At 44.9% G+C, this 15,308-nt stretch overlaps 1 protein-coding gene across 1 annotated transcript in view; it reads right to left on the bottom strand.

The window, feature by feature from the left end:
* CYTH3 (cytohesin 3) overlaps positions 1 to 15,308 on the bottom strand; it is a 934,108-nt gene that overhangs the window by 199,533 nt on the left and 719,267 nt on the right. The window lies entirely within an intron of this gene.

Below are 15,308 nucleotides of genomic sequence, written 5' to 3'. Positions count from 1 at the left end.
TGGCATGCCTTGTCTCGTTGGTAAGGTGTGGAAGTGGAACCTGTAACCTCTGTCTATTATGTCCAGAATCCATTTGTCCTTGGTTAAAATGTGCCAGTTCTTTGAGAATAAGGATAATTTTCCGCCTAGAGGTGCTTCTCTTTGAGCCTTGGTAGGCGAAATGAAAGTCAAGTCATTGTGATTGCCCTGTGGTGCAGGTGAACTCCCTGCGCCACTTCTCTGATTTGGTGGTTGCCATTGGCGGCCCCTGTAGGAGCCTCGGTATTGCCCTCTACCTCGAGCACGCCTGTTTTTTCCCCTTTGAAACTTGTCTGAGTCTGGAAAGGATCAATTCTTTGAAGGCCAATTCCTGCTGAATCTGGGAGGCTGAACCTGGAGGAAATCCTTGACAGTCTGTACTGATTTTGCCTTTTCCTCAATAGACTTCAACACATCCTGTGCATTAGCACCGAAAAGCTTCTGTTTTTCCAGAGGTGCATCCAGGAGCTTAACTTTAACATGGCCTGGCAGCGGCTGTTGTTTCAACCAAGCATGTCTACGTATAACGGCCCCTGTCATGGCTGCCCTACATGAAGCTTCCAATGCATCATAACCACAATGAAGAAAATGATTGCTAACCTGCTGAGTATTATGAACCAAATCCTGCAATGCCTTTCTATCTATAGGCTCAGGAGAGGCTAACGTTTTCTGCAAATCATCCATTAAGTAATCCTGGAACTGAAACATATGAAAAAGGCAGTTGAGTGACCTCATGGCAAGGGTGGAAGAGGTATAAACATTTTTGCCCCATCTCTCCAGGGACCTAGCTTCCCTGTCAGTGGGCAGAGGGTTTTTGGCCGAGGAAGTAGCCACTCCTTTGGGGCCCTGTGAAATAGTTTCTAGATCCACAGAGTGGGCCTTAAAGAGATGCTTATGGGTTTCAGGGACCCTGTAATATCTGTCAGGCTTGACAGGAGCAGGAGGGGGAGAATCAGTCGAAGCACTGGAGTCTGAGTATACATCATCAAGGACATCCAACACTGGAGGAATAGCTAAAGGTCTGTGTTGGGGTAGCTTAAGGAAGGTCGTAGCCTTTTCCTGGAGTCAGAAAATTCCTGACCCTGCCACTGAAAATGTTCTCTCATGGGTGGAGAACTTCACCAAAAGAAATATCCTCTGGAGGGGAGGCAGAGGGAATTGAATCCTCAGCATCCGAGTCCTCATAGGCCTGGAAGGATTCTTCCTGGGTATCTGAGTGCTCTGAACCCCAGAGGCTTCATCTGAAGAGAGGGTGTCTGTCTGCTCAGTTCTAGGCCTTTTATCTGCAGGCGGCTGAGAACCTCTGTCTGGGTGGCTGAGAACCCTGATAAGAGATTAGATCTGCAGCAAGAGTCATGATCTGTCTATCAGAAGAGGGCCGAGAAGATTTAGGATGGGCCTTGGCCTGGTTGGCAGCCTTAGCACGTGCAAAGGCCTTGATGGACATGGATACCGGAGGCCTAGCTGCCCCACGTGCAGGGGTAACCTTGTCCACAGGAATGGTGTCGGGTAAATCTAGAGCTTCGGTTTCTGGAGGAAAATCAACTACCGGCACCGTTGAAATCTCCGGGACCGAAGAACGCATTAAAGCAATGTCGTCGGCCTGGGGCGGTTGAATTACCGCTTCCAAAGGGACCAATGCACTCGCGGAGGGCTTAGGCGTGGTATCGGTGGACGACGCGTGCCGAGGATGTCGGTCCCGGTCCTTGCGTTTTTTGGTAGATTGTGCTGTCGGTTGTTCCGACGGCATGATATAAGCGAAAGATTTGCCAAAAAGTCTTGACAAATTCTGCCCGGCGCCTAAGTGTGCGCTTATTAAAGCAAGTACAGGCAGCACAGGCCGAGACGTCGTGGTCTGGGCCCAGGCAAGGGAGGCAGTAAGAATGGAAGTCCTTATGAGGTATTTGTTTACCACAAGACAAACAATTATTAACTTTTTCAATTTTTCTGACATCGGCTGAGGCAAGAAAAATGTTCTAAAGCTTTAGATGACTTCGGTAACTGAAAACACAGGAGCTGACCGACCGGCACTGGCGAACTGCTTCTGCTTCGGGCACCGCGCGGCAAGAAAGACTGGAGAAGATGGCGTCGGCGGATGCCTTTATACTCCAGCTGCTCTGACATTGGGGAGGAGGCGACATCAGCCGACGCCGGACCCAGACTTTGGAATCCGGCCGACCGAAGGGCTGCCTGAGGCAGGACAACCCATATGTCAGGACTGCAGCTGCATTCTTGAAGGACATCTAAGCAATTTATGCAGCATTGGAGTTAATGAAAATTGTTAAAAACAAAACATATGTATACTGTACGAAAATAATGGAATGCTGTTATGGTTTATTTTCTTTTTTATAAATGTATGTGTTGTTGTTGTGTCTTTCGTCTTTTTCCCGGTTAGGGGTCACCACAGTGGAACTCCAGTCCGCTAATGATTGGCAGTTGATTTTTACATACCGAGTTGCCAGCTCTGACGCACAACCTTCAACAAAGGTACGCCCATTCACGTATGTCTCCACGCAGAAGACGCTCTGAGAGTCGAACCAGACAGTGTCTTACTGTGAGGCGACAACGCTACCACAGCACCACCACCCTCCATGTCAATTTAAAAAACATATGTTTAAAAAGATGTTAAAAAAGTCTGCTGTATCACTGTCAAACAGTTCCACAAAGGTGCAATCAGTATGCCTTGTCTCTGCTCCTCAACAAGGGACGGCAGAAAAGAAAATCATGCCAATTGTCAGAGAGATGTCAGAAAACAGAGCCTGGACAATGTTGTCAGTGATCATTAGTGGAAATGAAACTACAACTAAATACATGGCACTCAACTTCTAAGGTGGTCTGAAATACCTTTTCCTCCACATTCAAGTTGCTTTAGAAATTTATTGCAATCAAGGGGAAGTCAGACATTGAAGTTTCTAATGTAAGTAGAACTGAGGAAATAAAGCAGTCAGACTTGACATCTTACTTCAGGCAAGCAGGGTAGTCTACATCTGACACTTATGTATGTTTGTCCTTTTTGGCATGGCTGATCTAGAATCTGAGTGATTCCAAGCAGCATAAAGTAGATGCCCTCCACCCCACCAAAAAAAGCCCTGCAAAGTAAAGCAATGCAGACCTTGGCAATTCTTTGGGTCAAATGGGCATGAATCCTTCTTTACTGGTTACATAAAAGATGATCTGGTCATACCACGAAAACCTTTACCAGTGCAATCTTCTCAAATGAGGAATCTTCATGTGGGGAGTTAACAGAAGAGGATGATTTACTGCCCACCCTGTTTCAAATGGGAAGATCTCAGACTTTACTGCCTTGATAAGGCATGAAAACTCTGAAGGGGATAGCAAACATCTCGTTCTGGTGTGCTGAATTTATCCACTGCTGGATTATATGGAATAAGTTGTGATTTTCTGCAAAGTTTTGTCTCCTTTTTGATGTGCTGGATTCTGTTTTGTTGCTGAGGTTTTAGCATTGATCTGTGCACTCTGTGAATTATCTCTATTGTGTGTTTTTTTTAATTCTTTGAGCAGATCTCCCAAACTGTTTCTTTAAGTGATGTTCTGGCCACAGATCCGCAGGTGGTAAGGAAGACATAGGTGACTGGTGAAGAGCTAAACTGAAAAGCTGACTGCTATGTGCCAAGGACCAAGTCAGAAAGCTGCTCATAGCTATGTTCTGGGGTTCAAAGATCATGTCATAATGTCAGTGGTTTGGTGTCTCAACCCTGGAGTAATGACACTTTTTAGAGATGCTTGCTATGTGGCCCCCTGCAGTATGACAAGCATAAACAATGGATTCTAGCAAACTACACATCCCTTAACACAGGCACAGAAGATGCCTGAGTAGGCAAAGGAAATGTCAGCTCTGAGTTTGTTCAACAGACAGAATAAACCACATTTCCCAAAGGACAGGCTAAATTCTGGAATCCTCTCAGACTAAGGCCTCCACTTTTACATGCTGAAGATCATCCATTTGGATGGTATCTGTACCAGGTATAAAAAAGTGGTTGTTCATACTTTAGTGGAGGCAAAATGCCAGAAATTCAGTGAACATATTGACAAGCTGCATAGCTACAGCAAGACATTGGAAAAAGGAAACCGTTAAAACAAATGAGATTACTTTAACAGGACTGAAATATGATGGTATTACATTCTGTAATGCAGTACTGTGCTACACTGAGAAAGTACAGTTGTGTACACTTACCATAAATGTAGATGTTAGAGTGTATTCACTGTTGCAGTCATCACACTTGGGTTATCTGCCTGCAAATAGCCCTCTGTTGGCCCGTATACCAGAGACTTAGTAATTCTGCGTCAGTTGCTGTCGCTCCAGGACTGACGTCAGGTCATCAGGGATATAAAAACAGGCAGCTGACGCCATTACATCAGTTTTTCTTGCCCCAAATGTCAGGAGCCCCCCCCAATAGGAAGCTAAGCTATGGTGGAAAAATCACTACCAGTAAAAAGCAAATACAATACCAATATCCCTGTAAGGGGTGAGTAATATAGATAGAGAGGAGAGAGAGAGAAGGGGGCTGGAGGGAGGAAAACTAGGACTGCAACAGTGAATACACTCGAACATCTACATTTATGGTAAGTGTACACAACTGTACTATGTTCTTTGTGTTTCACTTTTGCAGTCATCACACTTGGGTTGATTCCCAAAGCTGAAGAAAGGGTGGAGGCAGTCAAGAAGAGTTTGGGCTGGCTGGTATGCCCTGCAGGACTGCTGTGCAAAACCTGCCCTGGATTTGGAAAATATAGACAGGTGGTAATGCTTGGTGAATCTGTGTACAGAACTCCAGGTAGCAGCCTCCAGAATGTCCCTGTTAGGGACTCCCCTGAGGAATGCTGTAGAGGTAGAAGTTGCCCTAGTGGAGTGTGTTCTGACCCCCTGAGGCGTTGGTTTCCCATGGTGATTGTAGCAGAAATGGATACAGTGTGCTATCCATTTGGAAATGGTTTTGAAATGGCCTTGCCCTCTGCCCTGGTGCAAAACTGAGAAGTAACTGGTCAAATTTCTGAAGGGCTTAGTCCTATCCAGGTATAATCTGAGCTGTCTGTGCACGTCCAAGGAGTGCAGGATCCTTTCCCCTTTACTTTGAGGATTAGGGAAGAAAGTTGGCAAATGGATAGACTGGTTTTGAGCCACAGTGGACACCACTTTAGGTATAAAGGAAGGGTCAGTTCTGAGGGAGACCCTGTCAGCATGAAAAATAATAAAGGGTTCCCACAGCTATAAGTGCTTGTAGCTCAGACACTCTTCTAGATGAAGTGATGGCCAGAAGCAAGGCTGTTTTCCAAGAGAGGAATTTTAACTCTGTTGATGCTGCAGGCTCAAAGGGGGGTAGCATGAGCTTTTCCAGTACAAAGTTAAGGTCCCAAGCAGGGGTGGGTGCTCTTCTTGGTGGCCATAAGTTGTTTGCCCCTCTCAGGAACTGTTTGATGAGAGGTGGCTCAGTGTTGTAATGAGCCGAGATGGCAGAGGCATGAATCTTAATGGAGGAGAAGGATAGGCCTCTGTGGAGTAGATCTGCTAAGTAATCTAGGATTAGAGGTAGGGAGGGCAGTGCTGTGTCCTCACCTTTAGAGTGAATCCGGGAGCAATACCATTTCCACTTATCAGCATAGGATTTCCTTGTACTGGGTCTTCTGGCTTTCAGAATAACGTCCAGCACCTGCTTGCTTAGGCTGGTCACTGGGGGAGAATTCAAAGAATAAGCCAGGCTGCAAGATTCAGGATTTGCAGTTGCGGATACAAGGCCTGTCCCCCCTGCTGAGTGAGGAGGGTCGGGCTCTGGGTAGGTGCCAGGGTGGCACTGGTGACAGGCTGCACAGTAGCGGGTACTAGTGCTGGTGTGGCCAGTCCGGGGCAATCAGGATTGTCCTTGGTCTGTCCTGTCTTATCTTGAGCAATATTCTTGAGAGAAAGGGCAAAGGGGGAAATGCATAGATTGAGAGGTTTACCCACTGGAAGGATAGGTCATCCACTTTCCAGGCCCTGCTGTGAGGTGTCCTGGTGCAGAATTTGCTGAGCTGGTGATTGCAGGGAGAGGCAAAGAGGTCCATCTCTGGGGTCCCCCATTTCTGGATCAGAAGGCCAAAGGTGCTGGGTTCTATCTGCCACTCATATGAGTCTAGGAGATTTTTGCTTAAGTTGTCTGCCAGTGAGTTTTGTTTGCCTGGCAGGAATTGCGCTTGCAGATGGACCTGCATGTCCAAGGCCATGTTCCACAGGGCCATGGCTAGCCTGCAGAGTGGGTAAGAGTGGGTTCCCCCTGCTTGTTGATGTACCACATAACTGTGGTGCTGTCTTTTATTAGCAGGGGTCCTGGTGAGAGTAGGGATCTGAAAGCTGTTACAGCGTGCTGAACAGCTAGCATTCTTTTTGGTTGATGTGCAGATGGATTTGACTTGGGCTCCAGTGGCCCTGAATGCACTTGTCATCCAGGTGTGCTCCCCAGGCATAGTCTGATGTGTTTGTGGTTAGGGTCTGGGCGGTGTGGGGTTGAATAAAGGGAAGTCCCTTGTTGTGGTTGCATGCTGCTGCCCACCAAAGAAACTCTGTCCTTAGACAAGGTATGATAGGAATGACAGTTTCCAGGTCCTGAGAATGTTGGCACCAAAGAGTTTTTAAGTACCACTGAAGTTTCCTCATATGCAGTCTGGCATATGGAATTAGTAGGATGCAAGAGGCCATGAACCCTAGGGCCTGCTGGATTTTCCTTGCGGATAGCTGGGTTCTGAAGGCCATTTGAGTGAAGTAGCCTGTCAGATAGACTTGTTTTTCTGGAGTAAGGAATGCAATCTGGGATGCTGCATCCAAGCTTGCTCCCAGGAATACAATCTTTTGACTGGGGACTAGTTTTGATTTCTTTTCGTTGATAGTGGCCCCAGGGAGGTTAGAAGTTTCTTTACAAATGTCAGGTGCTGCAACAGCATTTCCTGTCTGCTTGAATCAGGCAGCCATCCAAGTACGGGTAAATTTGAATTTTTCTCTGTCTGCAGTAGGCAATGGCTGGAGCCAGGTATTTTGTGAATACTCTGGGAGCAGTGGATAAGCCAAAGGGACGTATACAGAACTGATAATGCATAGATCCTGCCCTGAAATGTAGGTATTTCCTGCATGAGTCCCCAATAGGGATGTGCAGATAGGCTTCTTTTAGGTCTAGGCTGGATAACCAGGTGTCTTTGGACAGCATAGGAAGAAGCTGCTGAAGGGTGAGCATTTTGAATTTTGGTACCACCAGGAAGGTGTTTAGAATGGAAATATCTAGGATTGGGTGCCAAGTGCTCTCTTTTCTGGGTACCAGGAAAAGTCTGGAATAGAACCCTTGGCCTATCTGTTCGGCAGGAACAGGTTGAATTGCCCTTATGGAGAGCAGGGATTGAACTTGGTGTCATGCCTCTGCCCACTGGTTTGGAGGAAGGTCTGAGAACCCTTTTGGGGTTGGCAGAGAGTGGAAGAAAAATATGTATCCCTGGGATACAATGTTGACGACCCATCGGTCTTTGGTGATGTAAGTTCAGTTTTTTGCATGATGGGCAAGTTTCCTGCTAGGGGCACGAGCAGTTGGGCAGAGGTGAGGAGTGGAGTTGAGAAGTCATTGTGAATTTTTTCTGTAAGTGGGTGGCTTTGCACTCCCTGTTTTTGAAGTGGAGGCACTCCATTGCTTAGATCTCTGCATACCCTGAGACTGTAGTCTGAGGGGTCTGTTTCCCCTGGGTCTAGTTTGAGATGGCCTTGAGGGGGCTGGAAAGGGGCAATGCCTACTGAATCTAGGAGGCTGTACTTGTAAGAAACCTCTGACTGTCTGCATAGATTTAGCTTTTTCTTCCATCTTTTTAAGAACCTCTTCTGCTTTGGTGCCAAACAGATTATCCTTGTTCAAAGGAGCATCTAGTAAATTTGATTTGACATGGTCTGGCAAGGTCTGCCCCTTAAGCCAAGCATGCCTTCTCAGTACAGAACCAGTGACTGCTGCCCTGCAATATGCTTCTAGGGTGTCAAAGCCACATTGCAAAGTATGCTTGCTGACTTGGCTTGCAGAATGCATAAGCTCTTGTAATTCTTTATTTTCTGCACAGTCTATAAAGGTAGCTAATTTTTGCTTAATAATTTCCATAATATGTTGCTGGTATTTCAGCATGTGAAACTGGCAATTGAATGCCCTAATGGCAAGGGTTGCAGAGGTGTATACGTTTTCACCCCTTCTGTCTAAAGCTCTGGAATAGCTGTCTGAAGGGGTGGGATTCTTAGCTGTAGTTGTTTTTATACCTTTAGGCCCCTGGGAGATGACCTCTGGGTCAGCAGTAGGATTTCTGAAAAGGAATTTGTGAGAGAGTCAGGAAAGTACAGTTGTGTACATTGATGTTCAAATGTATTCACTGTTGCAGTCATCACATTTGGGTTATCTGCCTGCAGGTAGTCCTCAGCCGGCCTGAATACCAGAGTCTTGGGATTTCTGCGTCGGATGCTGTCGCTTATTCCATGACATCAGGTCGTCAGGGGTATAAAACACACAGCCAACACCATTACATCAGTTTTTCTTGCCCAACATGAAGCAATTATGTGGTGTGGAACACCCCCACAAAAAGCAACTACACATAGTATAAGATATGCCAAACCAAAAAAGATAGGTGAAAGCAAAGACAATCAGGGGGCTGGAGGGATGGTAACCAGGACTGCAACAGTGAATACACTCGAACATCTACATTTATGGTAAGTGTACACAACTGTACTATGTTCTTCGTGTTTCACTGTTGCAGTCATCACATTTGGGTTGATTCCCAAAGCTAATGAAGGGTGGATGTAGATTAAGAAGCATTAGGCCTGGCAATCAGGCCCTGTAAGACTGCTGTGGCAAAACCAGCTCTGGATTTAGAAAAGAGAGGCAAGTGGTAATGCTTGGTGCAAGTGTGTACAGAGCTCTATTTTGCCACTTCCAGGATGTCCCTGGTAGGGACTCCTCTGAGAAATGCAGTAGAGGTAGATGTAACCCTAGTGGAATGTGTTCTTATCCCCTGTGGAGTAGGTTTTCCATGATGCTTGTAGCAGAAATGGATGCAGTGTGCTATCCATTTAGATATGGTTTGCTTTGAAATGGCCTTCCTCTCTGCCCCCGCAGCAAAGCTGGCTAGTAGCTGGTCAGATTTTCTGAGAGGCTTAGCCCTGTCCAAATAGAATCTAATGGACTGGTTTAAAGCCACACTAGACACCAGCTTGGGCATAAAAGATGGTTTAGTCCAAAGTGGTGTCTAGAATGGCAAAAAAGTAGGCAAATGAATGGACTGGTTTAAAGCCACACTAGACACCACCTTGGGCATAATAGATGGGTTAGTCCTGAGGGAACCCTGTCCACATGGAAGATAATGAAGGGTTCCACTGCCATAAGGGTCTGCAGTTCAGACACTCTTTCTTAATGAAGTGATGGCTAGAAGTAAAGCTGTTTTCCATGACAGGAATTTCAACTCTGCTGTAGCAGCTGGTTCAAAGGGTGGAAGTGCAAGTTTTTCCAATACAAAGTTAAGGTCCCAGGCTGGAGTGGGAGCTCTCCTGGGGGGGGGGGTCTTAAATTTTTGGCCCCTCTAAGGAACTGTTTTAACAGGGGAGGAGAAAAGAGGGGTGGCTCAGTATTATAATGAGCTGAGATGGCAGAGGGATGAATCTTAATTGAAGAAAAGGATAGGCACTTGTGGAGCATTTCTGTTAAGTAATCTAGTATATGAGGTAAACTGGACACAGTTGTGCCCATCCCTTGAGAATGGCTCCAGGAACAGTATCTTTTCCACTTTTCTGAATAGGATTTTCTAGTACTAGGCCTCCTTGCCTCAAGAATGACATCCAGCACCTGCTTACTGAGTGAGTTCAGGGGATTAGCCAGGCTGCATGGTTCAAGGTCTGAAGCTGAGGGTGCAGAATTTGCCCTCCCTACTGGGACAGCAGGGAAGGGGTCTGAGGCAGGTGCCATGGTTGTAGCACTGTCAGACTGTGCAAAAGAGGATACCAGTGCTGGCGTGGCCAGTCTGGTGCAATCAGGATTGTCCTTGGCTTGTTCTGTTTGATCTTTAGTAGAACCCTCGAGAGAGGAGGCAGAGGGGTAAAGGCATAGTCTGAGAGGCTTTCCCAGGAAAAGGACAGAGCATCCACCTTCCAAGCTGGGCTATGGGGATTTCTGGTGCAGTATTTGTTCAATTGATAGTTCTGAGGGGAAGCAAACAGGTCCACCTCTGGTGTCCCCATCTGTTCCCCAAAAGCTTGATTATTTTGGGTTCCAGTTTCCATTCGTGTGGGTCCATGAGATTTCTGCTCAAGTCGTCTGCCAGTGAATTTAGTTTGCCTGGCAGGAATTGAGCTTGTAGGTGCACTTGGGTGCTCAAGGCTGTGTTCCACAGAGCCATGGCTAGTCTGCAGAGTGGGTAGGAATGTGTTCCCCCCGCTTGTTTATGCACCACATAACTGTGGTGTTGTCTGTCTTTACCAATAGTTGTCCTGGAAGAATAAGGCCTTTGAAGGCTGTCAGAGCATTCTGTACAGCTAACATTTCTTTTTGACTGATATACAGGTGCATCTGCTATGGGTTCTATTTGCCCTGAATGCACTGCCCTGCCATGTGAGCCCCCCATGCATAGTCTGATGCGTCTGTTGTTTGGACGGCAAGGGGTAGAATGAAAGAGAATCCCTTGTTGTGGTTTCAGGCCTCTGCCCACCAAAGGAACTCTGCCCTTAGACACGGAATGATAGGAATTATTGTTTCCAGGTCCTGAGAATATTGACACCATAGACTTTTTAGATACCATTGAAGTTTCCTCATATGCAGTCTTGCATATGGAATTAACAGAATGGAAGAGGCCATGAACCCCACAGCTTGCAGTATTTTCCTTGCAGATAGCTGGGTTTTTGTGACCAGTAGGTTGAAGTAAGTTATCAAATAAATTTGTTTCTCTGGAGTGAGGTGTGTTCAAGCTTGCTCCAGGAATACAATCTGTTGGCAGGGTACTAGGTGTGATTTCTGTTCGCTGATGGTGTACCCCAGTGAAGTTATTAGTCTCTTTACAAATGCCAGGTGCGGTAGTAGTAAGTCTTGACTGTCCACCTGAATCAGGCAATCGTCCAAGTATGGGTAAATTTGAATACATCTCTGCCTGCAAAAAGTAATGGCTGGAGCTAGACACTTTGTGAATACCCTGGGCACAGTAGATAAGCCAAAGGGAAGTGCAGAGAACTGATAGTGCATACAGCCTGCCCTGAAGCAAAGGTATTTCCTACAAGATTCCCTTATGGGGATGTGCATGTAAGCTTCTTTTAAGTCTAGGGTTGCCAGCCAGGCATCCTTGGCTATCATAGGAAGCAGCTGTTGGAGACTTAGCATTTTGAATTTTGGAACCACCAGAAAGGTGTTGAGAATAGATAAATCCGGGATAGGACGCCAGGAGTTTTCTTTCCTGGGAACCAGGAACAGTCTTGAATAAAAGCCTTGTCTCCTTTGTTCTGCTGGGGCAGGTTGAATAGCCTTGATGCTGAAAAGAGAAAGTACTTGCTTTTGGGCCTCTGTCCAGTGGTTTGGGGGGAGGTCTGGCCATCCACTTAGGGTTGGGAGTGAGTGGAAGTGGAATCTGTATTCCTAGGGAAACAATGTTTAAAACCCATTTGTCTTGGGTAATGTATTCCCAATTTTTTGCATGCAGGGCGAGTTTTCCTCCTAAAGGTGCAAGTACTTGAGCAAAGCTTGGGGGAGTTGAGGATAAGTCACTGTGCAAGTTTACCATAGGGGATGGCTTACTACTCCCTGTTTTGGACGTGGGAGGACCCCAATGCTTAGATCTGTGCATAACCTGAGACTGAAGTCTCGGGGGTCTGCTGCCCCTGGGTTTGGTCTGAGAAGGTCTGGAAGGGACTGGAAAGGACCAGTTCTTTGAAGGCCAATGCCTACTGAATCTAGGTGGTTGTACTTGTAAGAATTCTTTAACAGTTTGCATAGATTTAGCTTTCTCCTCCATCCTTTTGAGAACTTATTCTGCTTTATTGCCAAATAGGCGGTCTTGGTTTAAGGGTGCATCCACTAATTTAGCTTTGACATGATCTGGCAAGTTTAGTTCCTTAAGTCAAGCATGCCTTCTAAGAACAGACCTAGTGACAGCAACCCTACAAGATGCTTCTAAAGCATCAAAACCACACTGCAAAGTATGTTTACCAACTTGGTCAGCAGAATGCATTAACTCTTGTAAATCTTTGTGTTCTGCACAGTCATGAATCAACATCATTTTCTGTTTAATTAGCCCCATAATATGCTGCTGATACTTTAACATATGAAACTGGCAATTTAAAGCCCTAACGGCCAGAGAAGCAGAGGTGTATACCTTCTACCCCATCTGTCTAAAGCTCTAGAATCCCTGTCAGAAGGGGTAGGATTCTTGGCAGTACTATCCTTAATGCCTTTTGGTCCTTGGGAAATGGTCTCTGGATCCACAGTAGGATTCTTGAAAAGGAATTTGAGAGACTCAGGTACTCTATAGTACCTGTCAGGTTTTCTAGGAACTGGAGGCAAAGTATCCCGGGTAAAGCTAGATTCCAAGAAAACATTATCTACAATCTCCAGAACAGGAGGGATAGTTAGAGGCCTGTGCTGAGGCAGGTTTAAAAATTCCCTGAGTCCCTTTTTTGGACTGAGAGTAGTAGTAGAAATGCTCCCTAAGGGTATGCAGGGTTTCACCAAAAGAAAAATCTTCTGGAGGGGAATCAGAGGGAATGGAATCCTCTGCATCAGAATCCTCATAGGTAGATAAGGGTATGTCCTGGTAGTCAGAAGGAACAGAGATATCAGATTCCTGACCAGAAGAATCAGAAGGAAAATCAGTTCTACGTCTCTGAGGGGGAAGGCTGGCTTCCCCTAATTAAGGTAATAAGGTCTTCAGCCATTCTAATAATTTGTTTTTGAGGCCTGTGGGCCTGAGAATGCGCTTTGGTCCATTTCCTAGGCGTAGTGCGAACTTTAGGCCTGAGAAATTCAGTATTTTTGGCTTGAAACAAAGTCGTTGGTTTAATATGAAAATTGGTAGGCATGAATACACCCTCAGAAGCTGGTACCTGCACAGCGGCTCCGGACCCATCCAAGGTAGAGACATCCGCAGGAACCACAGTCGAAAAAGCATCTCGCTGCATACCGGACTCTGAATGGGTCTCAGTAGAGGCCTGCGAATCTGTAGAAGTGGGTATCAGGGACTGCGAAAGTGCCTCACCGAGTACTGGCGGGCTGGCGACTTGCTTAACGGTAGCGTCGTCGTCAGTTTTGGACCTATGCGGTCTGTCTGTCTTTATCCTTCCGTTTTTTCAGAAGATCGGTAGTCAGATGGTTTACCGACGCCATTTCGGAGTACAGAGATAGGGAGCGAAAGTATTTAGCTACAAAAATTGCCCAACGGATAGTTCGGGCGTTGAACAAGGCACAAAACAGACAGTGAGGTATGTCGTGGTCTGGGCCTAAACAGGTGATGCAGTAAGAATGGAAATCCCGGTGTGAGACAATTGTTAACTTTTTCTGACATCGGTTAGAGCAAGAAAAAAGGATCCCCAATGGGGTTCTTCACTTTAGAAGACTTCAAGATGATTCAATTTGGAAAACAAAAAGTCAGATAGTGGCCGACTGGCACTCATGCAAACTGCTTCTGCTTCGGGCTCCTCGGCAAGAAAGACTGATGTAATGGCATCGGCTGCCTGTTTTTATACCCCTGACGTCAGTCCTAGAGTGACAGCAACCGATGCAGAAATACTAAGTCTCTGGTATTCGGGCCGACTGAGGGCTACCTGCAGGCAGATAACCCAAGTGTGATGACTGCAACAGTGAAACACGAAGAACATCTAGCAAACACTTCTGAAGGAAGATGGTTGATGAAGAAAAGTATGATCCTTCAGTCACCAGTCCACCCATACAAAACAGAAAAAAAAAAAAAACAATTCTAATACAGCAATACTTACCTATCAGGTAAATGGTTTGATACAAGCAGACAATGCTAGGAAAGACCACTAGGTATTTAAATCTAAAAATTATAAAAGCTCAAAAGAGCTTTGTTGCCCCCTATAACTATCACAGGAGGCTTTGCTCCACAACTCTCTTTATACAATATTCTTTAGCCTGTTCCATCTTGGGGTAACTCACAAAACCTTTTGAGATTTTGCCATTGTTATTTTACACAGACTAATGTTTTTTTTTCATAATTTAGTAATGCTCCAAACAAATGACTATGTACATAATCTAATACTGCAATGTTTTCATCCACCGCAGTTTACTCCAAGTTCATAGGCAAACACTTCACACTTCTGAGCTCCATTCATAAACTATTAAGAATTCTTTGATCAGTCAACTACATTCCTACTTCTCATTTTATACATAACCTTGAATGTGGTTTTTACAGTGTACAAAATTAAAATAAAGCAAGATACGTTAGTTCATATGATGTTAGTTTACATTGCCTAATCAACCCAAATATTCAAGGACTGTTAACAAGAAACAAATCTAACTTGCAACATTGCATTAAAAAGGAAAAAATATTAGGCAACAAAGTGTAAGACACAGTACTACACTTGTTTACTACTTCATAAGAAACAGACTAAAACAAAGAAATTAAGGGAAAATAAAAAGAGGATGAGCAACAGAATGAGAGGGGGTTGAAAGCCATCTGGTACGTACCTCCTAATGCAGAATAAGCAGAGACAGCCAGTCACAGAACAGAAAGGTGATAGGTCATAGGCCATAAGGAAAACAAGAAGGCACATTTAAACCACTTATAAAAAACTATAAGCCCAAAAATAAACAAAATTAATAGAAACTCACAAATAATATGGAAAAAGAAAGACATACAAAAAGATAACAGTTTAAAAAGAGAAATGCATTAAGTGCAGAAAGTTGCAAATACAACAAAATGTTTTGCTTATTAACCTGCTTATTTCTGGGAAAAAATACAAATTCACATATACGACGGCTCAGATGAATATATGCCTGACTTAGTTACATGAAATTAAATCTATTACATTTATATACATCCTGATTTTACCATCTACACTGTACTTAGGTAATTATCAATGCAATATGACAGAAGTGTTCTTGCTCGCAATCACTGAAACAATCTAACTATACAAACTATAATCTACTGTAATTAGCTTAGTCTTATATGAACCTCTAAGAACTGTCACAAATAATTTTAACATTTTCAAAGCTGTTACATTTTAATAGCACTTCAAAAATACAGTTTAAGAAATGTTTCCACAGTTTGTATTTCTGTACCACTGCCATGCATGGTTT

The sequence above is a fragment of the Protopterus annectens genome, chromosome 12.part0 (genome assembly GCF_019279795.1).
Source record: "Protopterus annectens isolate FY-2018-M chromosome 12.part0, PAN1.0, whole genome shotgun sequence".
Lineage (NCBI taxonomy): Eukaryota > Metazoa > Chordata > Ceratodontiformes > Protopteridae > Protopterus > Protopterus annectens.
The sequence above is the reverse complement of the archived record's forward strand: the minus strand, read 5'-3'. Positions and strand labels throughout refer to the sequence as shown.